This window comes from Giraffa tippelskirchi, chromosome 3 (genome assembly GCF_054371585.1).
Source record: "Giraffa tippelskirchi isolate mGirTip1 chromosome 3, T2T-mGirTip1v1.2.pri, whole genome shotgun sequence".
NCBI lineage: Eukaryota > Metazoa > Chordata > Mammalia > Artiodactyla > Giraffidae > Giraffa > Giraffa tippelskirchi.
In genome coordinates, this window is record NC_137277.1 from 33536126 (window position 1) to 33551363 (window position 15238).

Here is a 15238-nt window from a genome sequence, read left to right on the forward strand (position 1 = left end):
CTTTGGCACTCAGCTTTCTTTATAGTCCAACTCGCACATCCATACATGACTACTGGAAAAACCATAGCTTTGACTAAATGGACCTTTGTTGACAGAGTAATGTCTCTGTTTTTTAATATACTGTCTAGGTTGGCCATAACTTTTCTTCCAAGGAGTAAGAATCTTTTAATTTCATGGCTGCAATCACCACCTACAGTGATTTTGGAGCCCCCCAAAATAAAGTCTGCCACTGTTTCCACAACTATTTACCATGAAGTGATGGGACCAGATGCCATGATCTTAGTTTTCTGAATGTTGAGCTTTAAGCCAACTTTTTCACTCTCCTTGCACTTTCATCAAGAGGCTCTTTAGTTCTTCTTCCCTTTCTGCCATAAGGGTGGTGTCATCTGCATACCTGAGGTTATTGATATTTCTCCCAGCAGTCTTGATTCCAGCTTGTGCTTCATCCAGCCCACCATTTCTCATGATGTACTCTGCATATAAGTTAAATAAGGGTGACAATATACAGCCTTGATGTACTCCTTTTCCTATTTAGAACCAGTCTGTTGTTCCATGTCCAGTTCTAACTGTTGCTTCCTGACCTGCATACAGATTTCTCAAGAGGCAGGTCAGGTGGTCTGGTATTCCCATCTCTCAGAATTTTCCACAGTTTGTTGTGATCCACACAGTCAAAGGCTTTGGCATAGTCAATAAAGCAGAAATACTCACCCACACGCAGTAAAGCCGGTCTATTGATACCCTGTGGTGGTGAAGGGAAGTGCAGCGTTTATCGCAGCACGGAACAGGGAGTCCAGGTAGCTCGTGCTCTAAAGGCCCAAACTTCCCTGATGAATTTCCGAGAAAGGTTTTTAAAGACATGGCTAGGGAGAAGGTGTCGTGGGGTGCATGATCCGCTGGAGGACATCGTTCTGATTGGTTGGTGGTGAGGTAATCAGGAGTCAACTCCATCAACCTGGCTTCAACTACTCTGGGGTCTGTGTGCTTGTGATCAACATGCAGTCAGCTTCTTCCACCTGTAGGGGTTTCAGTATCTGCAAAGCAAAGGAAATGGCTGAAAATATTATCTGTAGCCCTTCAGGAGCAACTGAAGGACCTTGACTTTCTTAATGGCTAAATTCTTATTTTGTCTTACTTGACTACTTTCCTTTCTTTCTTTGTTTTCTCACTTCTTGGATTAATTTTACTCTTTGGAACTCAGGGAAGGCCAAGGAGGCAGAAGCTGTTCTGCAGACAGGAGGCAGACTGGGGATGTGGACGGGGGAAGGGTAATCTGTTCTGAGAAGGCCACAGGGTCCTTCTCAGTTACAGGATCAGGTCAGAAAGAGCAGCTCACTTGTCTTGGGTTTGTTATTTGTAGAACAGAAAAAAAACAGAGGATGAGATGAGACACTGAGAACAGGGAAAACTAATGAAAGGTTGTGATGAGAACCAGAACTGTGCTCACCTGTGGCAGGAAGTGGGCAGGGACTGAAGGGCGCAGAGGCCTTCCGGGAGCCATGGAGATGCTCGGAGTTGGAGCTGAGTGGTAGCTCATGTAGCCTAAGAGGTGTTAAGTATAAACTTAAGATGTATGCATTTGATTGTTTATAGCTCAAAAAAAAAAAAAAAAGGTGGAAGGGACAAAGAGCTCTCCTGAAGGCCAGGCTTGAGAGAGAACGGCGTGAGGCAGAGAAAGCATCGGCCATCACTCGCCTTCGCTGCAACAGCCTGGACCGGGTCTCGAACTCCCAGCACCACCAGGTCGCAGGTAAGAAGGGGCTGAACGGAGACCCTCCGAGAGCTCTGATGCAGAGGCGGGTTGGGGCCAGAAAAGCGGGGCTGGGAGGAGGGGTCGCGGGCCATCAGACTAGGGCTCCTCAGCGCCACTCAGAGTTGCAGGCGAGCAGAGGGAGGTCCGGGTGAACTCCAGTCCCACTCTGAGAGGCAGAGCCATTTGCGCAGAGGCTTGGGGGGCTTTCTGGGACCCGGGACGCCAAGCAGGGACAAACCGGAGGACAGAGCTGGCAGGTTCCCTTCAGGTGCAGTGAGCGGCACTAGGTCATTGTCAGTCTTGCTGCGGGGCTGGTGGTCTGTGTGCTTGCTGAGTCCTGGGCAATGCCCTTACACTTGAGCCGTGTGAAGTACTCCTGGTGGGGCCGGTCTGCAGCTGAGGGCCCCTATCCAGTCTCCCTTCAGGATGACTCAGAGGTATGAGGCCAAGCTGAACTTTGTAGTCGGTGCGCAAGCCCCCCAGTCTCGTGGGCCCTGGGCTCTGCGTCTGCTGGGCTCCCAGGTCTTTGTGGTGACCTGGAGGACATGGTGTCATCACGTATCAGACGTGGTAGAGACCATCCCGTCTGTCCTTGCTGCAAGTCTGTCTACAGCCTGGCTGCCCAGACATGGTCCTGTACCTGCAGCGTCAGCTGGGAGCGGACCAGAAGCACAGTGTCAGGCTCCATGCAGGTGTCCCCGGTCAGAAGCTGCAGTTTAACGAGGCCCCATGTGACTCTTGTGCACATTACTGTTTGAGAGCCACTGCTCTGCAGCACATCAGCTTTCCACCCCCACACTACAAAGCCTACCAACTTTCTCCCAACGGAGACAAGTAAGGAGTAATGAAGTAATTCGTCTTACCCTGACCAGGAAGCTCTTTAATTAATTTTGCTTCCATGAAACACATAATTTGAAAGCCTCTCTCAAGTAAACAGATTCCATTTTCTGGTAACTGATCAGTCCATTTAAAAAATTTAATCAAAGACATACATCATTCCCTGTCAGAACTTCTGTTCAGCCTTAGGATACCAGGGGTTTCTCCACTGACTTGCTGTAATTCCAGCAAAAAGCAGAGATGTGCTGTTTGGTTAGCCTGTCAGGCTTTGTAAGGTTAATTGCAGTGTTTCCATTTGAGCATTTTCAAATACTGAATTGAAACCAGATGAGGACCATTTGACCGTCAGCCTGCCCTTGTGCAGTCAGGCTGATGAGAGCGGCTGATGGGATTAAATGAAGCTGGGAGAGGCTAAATCTGCTCGTCTCCTGGTCAGCTCAGACTCAGAAAGCCTCTGAGTTGCAAAAGAGACTGGGGCTATGGAGCCCAGCAAGAGTTAACTCCCACTCTTGACAGAGACAAGCATGGAGTATGTAATTTGGTACACACACGATACACTCCTCAGTAAACTAAAACTTTGCAGCAGCATTTTTTAAGAGCTCAACAAAAAGATTCTGAAATTAATCTGGAAAAGTAAATGTGAAAAACAGTTCAAGATACAGGCAAATAAGAGAAGACAGTAAAAATAACAGCAAGGAGAAAGAACTTGTCTACTGTTATTAAAATACATTACAAAGCCATGATGACTTAAGGTGTAGTGCTTACCCAGCATTCAACAGGTGGGTCAAATCACAAAAGTATGGAAACAGATACATGGTTTATCAAACTTGACTGTATAACAAAGGTGGTATATTGTACTGGTGAAGATTATTAAAAATGATTACTGCAACTTAATGAAATTAACAAAATGAAAAAAGGGATTCCAGCATTACATCCTCCTTTAAAATGAACACGCAGGAGGGCAACAGCCCACATGTGCGGGTCCCTGGGGGGCAGTGCTGCCCACTGCACCACACGGTCACCCCCACCGCAGCCCGGAGCCAGCCCTGAAACATGGACAGAGGAAGAAGGCCTTGCCAATCAGCAGTGGGAGCTGAAGAAAGGAGGCCAGAGCAGCCTCCACCAGCCATATGCAAATTGAAACACTGGGTGCAAACCAGGCAACAAAGGAAGCCTGTGGGTGAAGCAAGAAGCCAGCAGGCAGAGATTGGGGGTGGGGGGGCGTGAAAGTCAAAAGCCTGACCTGCCTCAACCAATATATTCACATTTACTTATTTATACATTATATATTATACATGTGGGCTTCCCTGCTCAGTTGGTGGAGAATCCGTCTGCAATGCAGGAGACCCCGGTTTGATTCCTGGGTTGGGAAGATCTGATGGAGATGGGATAGGCTACCCACTCCAGTATTCTTGGGCTTCCTTTGTGGCTCAGCTGGTAAAGAATCTGCCTGCAGTGCGAGAGACCTGGTGTTCGATCCCTGGGTTGGGAAGATCCCCTGGAAAAGGGAAAGGCTACCCACTCCAGTACTCTGGCCTGGAGAATTCCAGGGACTGTATAGTCCATGGATTGCAAAGAGTCGGACACAACTGAGTGACTTTCACTTTCACTATACGTGTGCTACTGCACAGACATATTTGGCAAGTGGTTGTCAGGGGTAGCATATGGAAAAAAACAGAAATTTGAAAGGACAAGACAAAAAGTAAATGGTGTTATTAGCCCAGGGGATGGATAACTGAATATTATTCTATAAATGGAATGTGCTTTTGTACACCTTATGTATGTTCTGTTTTCCTGTAAAATTTTTATGTGCACATGAGTAGAAGTGCTGATATTTTCTTCCCACACCCCCTGTTGCATGTGCTCCTGAGTCTGGAGACCAGTGCTTTGGAGTTCATAGCTTCCTGGGTTTAGATCCCACCTACACCCACTCTTAAAGTGCCTGCCCTCCCCACCCCACCCCCTCTCTCCGGAGTTTCTTCATGAACTTCTGTTTTGCTTCAACCATAAAAAGCAGACTAAAATAGTAGAGAAAGCTTTTGTAAACATGATAATAAAGGCAAAAAGCATCGAGTAAGTCATTGCTAGGCTTAAAATCGTACAACTGGGTTACTATCACTAATATGAAAGGAATGTTTACAAATCCATAAGGAGGTAGAAGATGAGCACCCCATGAGAGCTGGGCAAAGGACATAAAGAGTTCAGAAAAGAAGAATATCAAATAGTTAACAGCCATACCTACAAAAAAAAAAAAAGCCAACAGAAAACACTAGTGGTCAAATAATGCAAATTAAATCAGTGGAGGTATTATCTCTCAGGTTGACAAAACACTAAAAAGAATGTTGCCCATTAAGGAGGAGGCTCAGGAGAAATGGACACTCACGTAGAACTGGTGGAATATAAAGTGTGGCAGCCAGACAAGACGTGGAGACGCTGGGGTTTATCACTGTTTCCTTGGGTTCAATCTGGAGAGACGTGGCCAGGATCCAGCTCTGGATTCCCACCTGGGGAAGTCCAGGGAGGAAAGGCTCCTGGTCACATGCCATCGTGGACATTCACCCTACACCTCATACGTGGAGAAGGACAACCCAACCCTCCTCCTGCCCCATTAATACTAAAGGATTCCATCAGGGTCCTGCTGGAGCAGCAGGACAGCTTGGTGCCACCAGACTCAGCAAGGAAACCATGGTCCACCCAGAGCCTCCCGCCACCAGCCAGTATCCCTCACTGAGTCACAGTCTCCACATCAATTAAGTGGGGATAACTCCACCTGCTCTGCCAGTCCCCTCTCCCCGGGATTATTGTGAGGCTCACATGAGATGAGGAACAAATGGGGAAAACATTTGCAACATACATGAGAGATTACTAAAATCTCTGATATATGAAAGCTCTTGAAATAGAAAATGATCAACATTTTGAGAGAAAAAGGGCAAAGGACATGAAGACTATTCATAGAACAACAAATGACCGGCAGCAGCAAGTGGGATTCAGCCTCACTCATGATGAAAGCAAAGCATCAGTGAGTCACTTTGTTCACTTATAAAACTGGCCCAAAGGAGTGATGATACCCAGAGTTGGCGAAGACAGGAATTGAGCCCTCCACAGTGGGGGTAGGGGATTGTAAATGGATATAGCCCTTCAGATTACTATGTCTGTATGTACCAAAAGCATTAGATTCAGTAATCCTATTTTTGGAAGTTTACCCTAAAGAAATAACCAGATAAATGTTCAAAGAGGTAAGGGTGTTCCTCACTATATTTTCAAAGGTGAGCTTTGTTAAATTATGGTACCTCTGCATGATGGAATTGTGTGGCCCCATTGAAAATGATGTGGGGACATCCCTGGTGGTCCAGTGGCTTAAGACCCTGTGCTCCCAATGCAGGGGGCCTGGGTTCCATCCCTGGTCAGGGAACTAGGTCCCACATACTGCCCCCAAGACCCAGCGCAGCCAAATAAATAATTTTAAAAAATGATGATGTGAATCTGAAGTCCCTGACATGGAAGGATGTCCACAGTCTGTCAAATAAAAGCAAAGTTGGTTACAATTACATTTCTGTATGATAGGATTTTGGTTTTACAGTGAGCATGTGTTGCTTTGATAAAAGTACATAAAAATCCCCCCTTTTTATATTGAAAAGACAAATACGAATACAATGTTTGGAAGCAGTATGTAACATTAGTGACTAAGCTCTGAGTGGGAGGTTATGATTTGCCTTCATCTTCTATTTCCTTAATTTATATTTTTGTATGAATATTAATTTTACAATCAGAAGAAAACCTTGGGGAAGGGAGCATTTTCCCATAAGATCTGGCTGGGGCGAATCATTTTTTTTTAAATAAATTTTTTTTGGCTGTGCTGGGTCTTCATTACTGAGTGTGGGCTTTCTCTGGTTGCAGAGATCAGGGGCTGCTCTCTAGTTGCGGTCTGCAGGCTTCTCATTGCGGTGGCTTCTCTTGTTGCAGAGCATGGGCTCTGGGGTGCTCGGGCTTCAGTAGTTGCAGCAAGCGGGCTCAGTGGTTGTGGCACACGGGCCCCACAGCATGTGGGATCTTCCTGGACAGGGTTCAAAGCTGTGTCCCCTGCATTGGTAGGTGGATGCTTAACCACTGGACTAGCAGGGAAGTCCCTCAAGTCATTTCTAAGTTAACTCTTCACTCATTGTCATTCCCAGTTTCCTGAAGAGACCACAGCTTGCTTTTCTAGAGGTGACTGTTCTGCTCGGGGGATGATCGATCCCTGGCCTGACTCATGTTTCCGCGGAGCCCACAGCCCAGGTCCCTCCCAGGGATGGGAAAGCCATGGCGCTTTCGCACTTTGGGGAGAGAAACTAGCGAGGGAAGAGGGAGGCCTTAGGCCCCGTGAGGGAATGGATGAGGTGACTGACGGGTGACATGGTGACAGGAGGGTCAAGGCAGGGGGAAGCTGACTTTTGCTGCCAGAGGGCCGGGTGGTGGCCCTTACAGCCCCACCTGGAGCGGGTGTAAGGGACAGATGGGTGTGGGTGAGAATGCCCTGGGATGGAAGGAGTATTATTTGGTGAGGGGGGAGGGATATGTGTGAGATGTCTTGAAACTGCCTGGAAGGACATTTACTAACCCTCCTGGCTGGGGTGGGTGGGGGGCAAGGCCCCAGGTGGGCTTGTGTCCAGGTCTGAGACATTGAGCGAGCTCCTCAGCACGGCCAAGAGAGGAGCTCAGGCTCCCAGGCTGGAGGGTGGTGAGGGGAATCTGGAAGGAGAGGGGGTAACATGGAGGAAGGTGATGTGCCCCTCCCCTTCTCATGTCCCTGAGATTCACACAAACCATAGGATGCTCCCTGCGGCTGGGTTTCTTGTGCAAAACAGGCGAGGGCTGGAGTTTTGCCCTGAAGCTGATAAGTGGGTAAACTAAGGTGTCCCTGAAGTGCCAGAGCGGGGAGGCCTCCTGTCTCGCCCGGCTCCTTTCTGAGCTCCCTGCATCTTCTCTTGCAGCACAAGCCGACCCACAAAGGTCAAAGGTACAGAATTCATCCCTCAGTTGCACTGTCTGTTTCGGGTTTGTCTGGTTCACCACTTGGCTCTGGCTGCTTGGCACAGGCCTGGGCACATCCATAGGGGCCTCTATTTTGGGTGGGGGCTGGAGAGTGTTTTAGCTGACCTGAAGTCTGGAGGCCATGGGGACTGGAGGAGCAGGGACAGGGCCCCTTCCCTGTGGTGACCCCTGTCTGACGATGGTGATTGCAGATCAGAGCTCCTCTCCCACCCCCAGGATGAAACTTAAGGTGCCCCCCACCATGTCAAGGGCAGGTTTGGGGATATAGGAAGGAGAAGGGGTCAGCATCCTGAATGGACTGTTTCCCAAACAATAGAACAATTCTGGAATCCACTCAGTTACTGCAAAGTGACAGAATTTAGTTTTCTCCTCTGGTGGAAGTTGACGTTTGTAAACGAAGTCAGAATCTGTTAAGTAATAGTGGCAATTACTTCTCTGCCTTCCCCTGTAGTCGGGAAGTCAGTACCTGCTTCACAAGGGCAGTCTCGCAGAGAGACAGAGCTGGCCAGGGGCTACCACTGTGGGGTGGCTACCCAGTGGGGTGTGCCCGGCATCCACATGCCTCCGGCCCACGTTACTATGAAGGGAGAATGAATACTATGACACATCAGAGCCCACCTCATCCTTTTTAGAGCATGTTCATACTTCCCTTTAATGAGAATGGTAAAACCAGAGAAAGGAGGGAACCTTGGGGACCTAGGAAATCAGAGAGACCCATTTCTCAAATGAGGGGACTGAGGCCTGGTGAGGAGGAAGGATGAGCCAAAGTCTCAGGTCGAGGCTGTCTGGCTCGCTCCTCTTACCTGCCCCCCCCCACCCCTGGAAGCTGATTGGTTTGACCGAAAGTCCTTGTGCTCTTTGTCCTCCACTCACACCTCCCCTCCCCATTCCCCGCAGGTGTTAGAGTCTAGACACAACGCTGGGGACTGCGGAGGAGGACAACCCTACCACCTGCTTTTCCCCAAGGCTTCTGGATTCCCTGGGGAAAGGGTCTCACCTCCTAAGGAAAGCGCTGATCGGTTAGGGCTTGGGCCGCCCAGCCCTCCCAGATTTGGGAATCAGGTCCGTCAGGGTTGGAAGGAGCTGAAGAACTTGGTCTGACAGTAGTTCCTACCCAGGGGCCTTCCTCAGCATGACCTGGAGAGCCTTGGGAAGCCCACACATCCAAGTCCAGACCCCAGAGATTCTGACTTAATACGGTCTGGGTTAAGAAACCTCGGCTAGATCAGCTACTTCATGAGAAGTGTTTGAGCATCCCTGGGCCCCTGGCTGCAGCTTCAGTCGCTGCTCTTTGAGAGGTTCCTCACTCCCTTCAGAACCACCCCTCCCCTGACACACACCTGATGGCTCTGCAGCCTCTTCTTGCTCTTTTCAGTCACTGTTCAGGGAATATCTGTGTGCTCTCGGATCCATCTCTTCCCTTCAAAATTCTATCACTCTAGGTTCTTTCCCCTGCCCCCTGGAAGTCTGAATGGTTAGTACTCACATGCAGGTTTTCATTAGAATCTGGGGTGCACTAGATTGGGGAACCTCACAGATGGTTCTCAAGCCTAGAGATTTGGTTGGTCTGGGGCAGGGGCAAGGCTGGGACCTTTTCTTGTTGGTTTTTACATTCTCCCCACGCTATTTTTTTTTTTCCACCTCTGAGGCATTATGAGGATGTATATCTTACATCCCCAGGCATCCCTGGCGGCTCAGATGGTGAAGAGTCTCCCTATAACGCAGGAGACCGGGGTTTGATTCCCTGGGTCGGGAAGATCCTCTGGAGAAGGAAATGGCAACCCACTCCAGTGCTCTTGCCTGGAAAATCCCATGGACGGAGGAACGTGGTAGGCTACCTCTTTGGGGTCGCAAAGAGTTGGACACGACTGAGTGACTTCACTTTCACTTACATCCCTAGAAAAAGAATTCAAGGATTTTCCCTCCTGTGCATTTTTGTCTTGCTTCTTCATGGTCCATGATGCCAGCTGAGGTTGTCAGTACAATGAAACCAAACTGACGTGATGGGAGCAGGTTATTCTGCCATTTTTCTAGATCTTTGAGTTGCACATCAAATCTGGGGCTGATTACTCCACACTTATTTAGCCTGCCTGTGAGGTTCACAACAATTTTGCCAGCCCTGTGATCATCAATGATTTCAAATTCGCCAATGTAACCATGCTTCATCATCACTGTTAGAAACCTGACGATGACTTTGGAGCACGGCCTAATAAGGACCTGGTGTTTGCCTCTCTTTTCGGCATTGTTGATACCTTTGAGAGCATCAGCCAGGACGTTCATGCGCACCATTCTGGCGGCACGGAAAGATGGCGGAAAGAGCGCTCCTCGCTTTTTATTTGAACGTTTTCAAACTCGCAGAATGCAGACTTACCCTTTCCTTAAAGCGAATCTATTGTTACTTTTAAAGTTTATTTATCTGGTTGCACTGGGTCTTTGTTGCTGCGCACAGGCTTTGTCTAGTTGTGGCAAAGGAGGAGTCTACTCTTCACTGCAGTGCACGGGCTTCTTATTGTGGTGGCTTTTGTTGTAGAACACAGGTTCTAGGGCGTGTGGACTTGAGTGGCTATGCGTGGGCTTTAGTTGCTCTGTGGCGTGTGGAATCTTCCTGGACCAGGGATTGAACTCGTGTGCCCTGCATTGGCACGCAGATTCTAACCCATTGGACCACCATTGGATTCTTATCCAATATCAGACCACTGGACCAGTATTGTTACATCTTTGCCATATTTGCTTTACCTGTGAGTATACATTTCTTCTTTTTTTTTCTGGCTGAACCATTTGAAGTTCCTGTGTAAGATTCTATCTCCCTAAATATTTCAGCATGAAATATCTAGAAATAAGATCATTTTTTCTGCATAGCCCAAATCACATTTTCACACCTAAGCAAAATAGAAGTAATTCTATAAGTACCATCTAGCATCCAAGTTTATGTTCGGATGTTCTCAGTTTGTCCCCTTTTCGGATTTGTTCTTTGTCCCTTCCCTCCCTTCCGTTCTCTTTTCCTTCGGTTTTCTTTAGCCTAGAATCTAACCAAGGCTCATGTGTTACACTTGGTCCTATCTCTGCTGTCTCTTTTCCCCTAAAACATTTTTAAAAAAGACTCACTTTGAACTGTCTAGGCCAGTCCTTACAGAATCTTGCTTTCTGGATTTGACTGATTGCTTCTTCGTGGTGTCTCTCACTCGTTTCTGTCTCTACTTTGTGCAGTTGTGGACAGAGGCTTGAATAGACAGGTGAGACATCCAGCAGGTCCATTCCCAGGGGGTGCTGTGTAGCGCATCCTGCATCTCCCTGTTGCAGGCTGGCCGACTGTCCAGTATTACTGGTGCTGCTTCCTTGCCTGGTGAAAACACTGACTGTCTTCTTCCCTAAAACCCTTTCCCCCAGTGGTTTTAGCATCATTGATGATCCTTGCCCGGATCATTTATTTTCTTAGCAGGAGCAAGGTGATAATGTCCCTCTTTTTCTCATTCTGTCTACATATATGACCGGCATTCTTCTTTAAAGAGGAAGGGCTTTTCTTCCTTACTGCCCCACTCCACCCAATCCTGTCTGACCTTAGGACTCACAGATTATTTCTTATTCAATGTGTTGGTATTTCAGTAAGGTCATTCTTTCAGATGCTCAAATTGATTCAGATGAACAGGTCTAGTTCAAATTAACATGGGGGTTTTCTTACCTTCTTTTATTTTATACTAACATCTTTTTTTTTTTTCCTCTTAGGGTGAAAATCTTGGTTCTTGTAAGATGAATATATTTATTTAGTCATTTGCATTATCTAAAAACATACAGCTGTTTCCAATTTTAACCCAGATTGCAACTAGTAATTAACCTACTGGGAAAGGTTCCCAATTTATACTTCTCTCTATGCTTTGAATACATCTCATGGAGAATGCACAGAGTACTTTTCAAAATTGACAGGAATTATTCTTTTCTAAGTGTGGTTATGTTATTAATTTGATATGCATTGGGTTTATTTGTGCTTTTATAAATTTGATTTTAGGAATTGCCTTTTTCCTTCCTTTTTCTTAAAAATTATTTTTGAATAAGTCACTGGCATGGTTTAAAAGTCAAAACCATGTAAGAAGGCATAACTCTCATGGTTTCCATTTGCTGTCTGTGGAGTGTGGGGAACTGTTTTCTTAGTTTCTGGTTTATCTTTCTTAGGTTTCTTTTTGCAAAAATGAGCAAATACATATAGATATTCTTATATCTGCTTTCTTACACGAAAGTTAGAATTCTGCATACAATGTTCTGGACCTCTCTTTTTTCACGGACAATATATCCTAGAAATGACTCCGTCTCAGCTTATAGGGTTCATTCTAATTTTTTTTAACTCATTAAAAAATTATTTTTGGCTGTGCTGGGTCTTCATTGCTGTGTGTGTGCTTTCCCTAGTTGTGGTGAGGGGGGCCTGCTCTAGTTGCAGTGCTGCTGCTGCTAAGTTGCTTCAGTCGTGTCCGACTCTGTGACCCCATAGACGGCAGCCCACCAGGGTCCACCATCCATGAGATTCTCCAGGCAAGAACAATGGAGTGGGTTGCCATTTCCTTCTCCAATGCATGAAAGTGAAAAGTGAAAGTGAAGTCGCTCAATCATGTCCGACTCTTCCCGCGACCCCTTGGACTGCAGCCTACCAGGCTCCTCCGTCCATGGGATTTTCCAGGCAAGAGTACTGGAGTGGGTTGCCATTGCCTTCTCCGAGTTGCAGTACACGGTCTCCTTATTCCAGTGACTTCTCTTATTGCAGCCCATGGGCTCAGTAGTTTCTGCTCTTGGGTTTAGTTGCTCTGCAGAATATGGAATCTTCCCAAACCAGACGTTGAACCTGAGTGCCCTGCATTGGCAGGTGGATTCTTAACCACTGGACCACCAGGGAAGTTCTTCTTTTTCACGGCTGCCTCTCCATAAAGCCACATATTCTACCGTGGGGGTAGAGCATAATGTGTTCAAAAAGCTTTCTACTGATCAATATTGGGGCTACTTTTAATCTTTTGCCGTAATAATAGTACCACAGTAGATAACCCAGCACTTGCAGTGTTTTAGTATTTGTGGACATACATCTTAGGAGTTGATTCCTAGAAGTGGTTTGATAAGTCAAGGGGAAACTGCATATTTAGGTTTTCTTTTTCCCCCCTAAATTCCCCTCCACAGCAGTTGCTATGCAATTTTTACCCACTAGAAAATTATGGAGAGTGTGTGTTTTATCACAGCTTGCCAACAGAATGTTTTGCGCAGCATTTGGATTTGTTCCATTCTAATTAGTGAGAAATTGTGGTGTTAATATGCTTTTCTCTTGAAATAATGATGAGCATTTTTTCACACGTTTAAAGACCACCTGTATATCTTTTTGTGTGAATTTTCTACTTGTTTACTTGCCACTTATTTCCATCTGAGGGTTTTTAAAAAATCTTTTTCTTAGCTTTTAAAAATTATTTATGTATTAAAGACATTGGCTCTTTGTGATGCAAATTGCAAATATTTTCTCCCAATTTGTCCTTTGTTAATTTTATTTATTTATTTATTTTTTGCCATGGAGTTCTTGTTCCTTGCTATGATGTTGTCTTTATTTATTTATTTTTTTTACAGCTCTGAATTTTGAGTCAGAGTTGGCCTCTCCCACCCAAAATTGGAAAGGAATTCACCCATGTTTTCTTTCAGTACTCGTTTCATCTCTTTACACTTGGGTGTGATACATTCGTTGTTTAATATGTGGTATGTGTGTGGTATGAGGTATGGATCCAAATTTATCTTTTTCCAAATGGCCATCCAGTTGTCACTCCACCACTTATTAAGGAATCTATCTTTGCTCTGATGACTTGAGATGCCCCCTTCATCCTGAATCAAATTTCCAAATGTATTTGGGCCTCTTACTGGCCTTTCTAGTATGTTCCTTTGGTCAGTCTATCTCTTCAAATATCAGTACAACCTTCTGCATTATGTAGACTTTATCATGTATGTTTTAATATCTGGTAGGATGTCCTGCCTTTTACTTTTCTGTTTTCAGGGTTTTCGTTTTCTTTACTTTGTATGCATGAAATTTAGAATTAACTATATAGCTCCAGAAAAAAAGTTGGTATTTTTTATTGAGATTGCATTAAATTCATATATTAATTTGTATATAACTGGAATCTTTATGATGTTGAATCATCCTATCCAATAGCAAGGAAAACCTACACATTTGTCTTTTTGTATCATTTTAAGGTTTTGCCCATATCTTGTTAAATTTGTTCTTTAGTATTTGCTGCTAACAGAGTCATTTCTTCCATAGGAGGTCAGATCTTCCAATTGGTTATGCAAAATTTATGTATTTTTAACAGTTCCTTGTATGATTCTAAGGCACAGCCAAATTTGAGAAGCACAACTCTATTTTTTATTTATTGAGGTGTAGTTGATTTAGAATGTTGTTAGTTTCAGATGTACAGCAAAGTGATTCAGATATATATACACATACACACATATTTTTCAGATTCTTTTCCATTATAGGTTAGTACAAGATACTGAATATTGTGATACTGAATATTGTTCCCTGTACTAAACAGTAGGTCCTTGTTGTTTATTTAGAGTGGTGTGTATCTATTAATCCTAAACTCCTAAATTATTCCTCCCCAACCTCTCTCCATTGATAACCATAGGTTTGTATTTTATGTATACATGTCTTTTTCTGTTTTGTAAATAAGTTCATTGGTATCATTTTTTTTAGATGCCACATGTAAGTGATATTATATGATATTTGTCTTTGTCTAACTTACTTCACTTACTATGATAATCTCTAGGTCCATCCATTTTGCTGCAAATGGCACTATTTCGTTCTTTTGTATGGCTAATAATCCATTGTGCATAATATACTGCATCTTCCTTATCCATTTGTCTGTCAATGGACACTTAGGTTGCTTTCATGTCTTGGCTACTGTAAATAGCACTGCTGTGAACACTGGGGAGCATGTATCTTTCTGAATTCCAGTTTTGTCCAGATACATGTCTAGGAGTAGGATTGGTGGATCATATGGTAGCTCTGTTTTCAGTTTTTTGTGGACCCTCCATATTGTTCTCCATATTGGCTGCACCAGTTTACTTTCCTGCTAACAGCGTAGCAGGGTTCTTTTCTCCACACCCTCTCCAGCGTTTGTTATTTGTAGACTTTTTAATGATGGCCATTCTGACCAGTGTGAGGTGATACTTCACTGGAGTTCTGATTGGCATTTCTCTAGTAATTAGTAGTGTTGAACATCTTTTTATGTGCTTGTTGGCCATCTGCATGTCTTCTTTGGAGAAATGTCTGTTTAGGTGTTCTGTCTGTCTTTTGATTGGGTGTTTGGGTTTTTTTGATATTGAGCTATATGAGCTGTTTGTATATTTATAAATTAAGCTCTTGTCAATTGTATTGTTTGCAAGTGTTTTCTCTTATTCTGTAGGTTGTCTTTTTGTTTATGATTTTCTTTGCTGTGCAAAAGCTTATAAATCTGATTAGGTCCCATTTGTTTATTTTTGCTTTTATTTATTTTGCCTTGGGAAACTGACCTAAGAAAACACTGCTACAATTTATGTCAGAATATTTTGCCTATGTTCTCTTCCAGGAGTTTTATGGTGTCATGTCTTATATATAAGTCTTTAAGCCAT

General features: G+C 44.9%; 1 protein-coding gene and 1 pseudogene across 2 annotated transcripts in view; one reads left to right on the forward strand and one right to left on the reverse strand.

Moving 5' to 3' along the window:
* Nucleotides 1-1658: 1658 nt before the first annotated feature.
* LOC145541564 (myosin-3) overlaps nucleotides 1659-15238 on the forward strand; it is a 40881-nt gene continuing 27301 nt past the window's right edge. The window contains exon 1 of the mRNA XM_081578282.1: nucleotides 1659-1747. The gene's annotated coding sequence lies outside the window, so the exon portion shown is untranslated. The remainder of the gene's footprint in view (nucleotides 1748-15238) is intronic.
* LOC145542342 (small ribosomal subunit protein uS8 pseudogene) lies at nucleotides 9515-13238 on the reverse strand (annotated as a pseudogene). The gene has a single exon (XR_014079784.1). The product of XR_014079784.1 is annotated as a small ribosomal subunit protein uS8 pseudogene (transcript).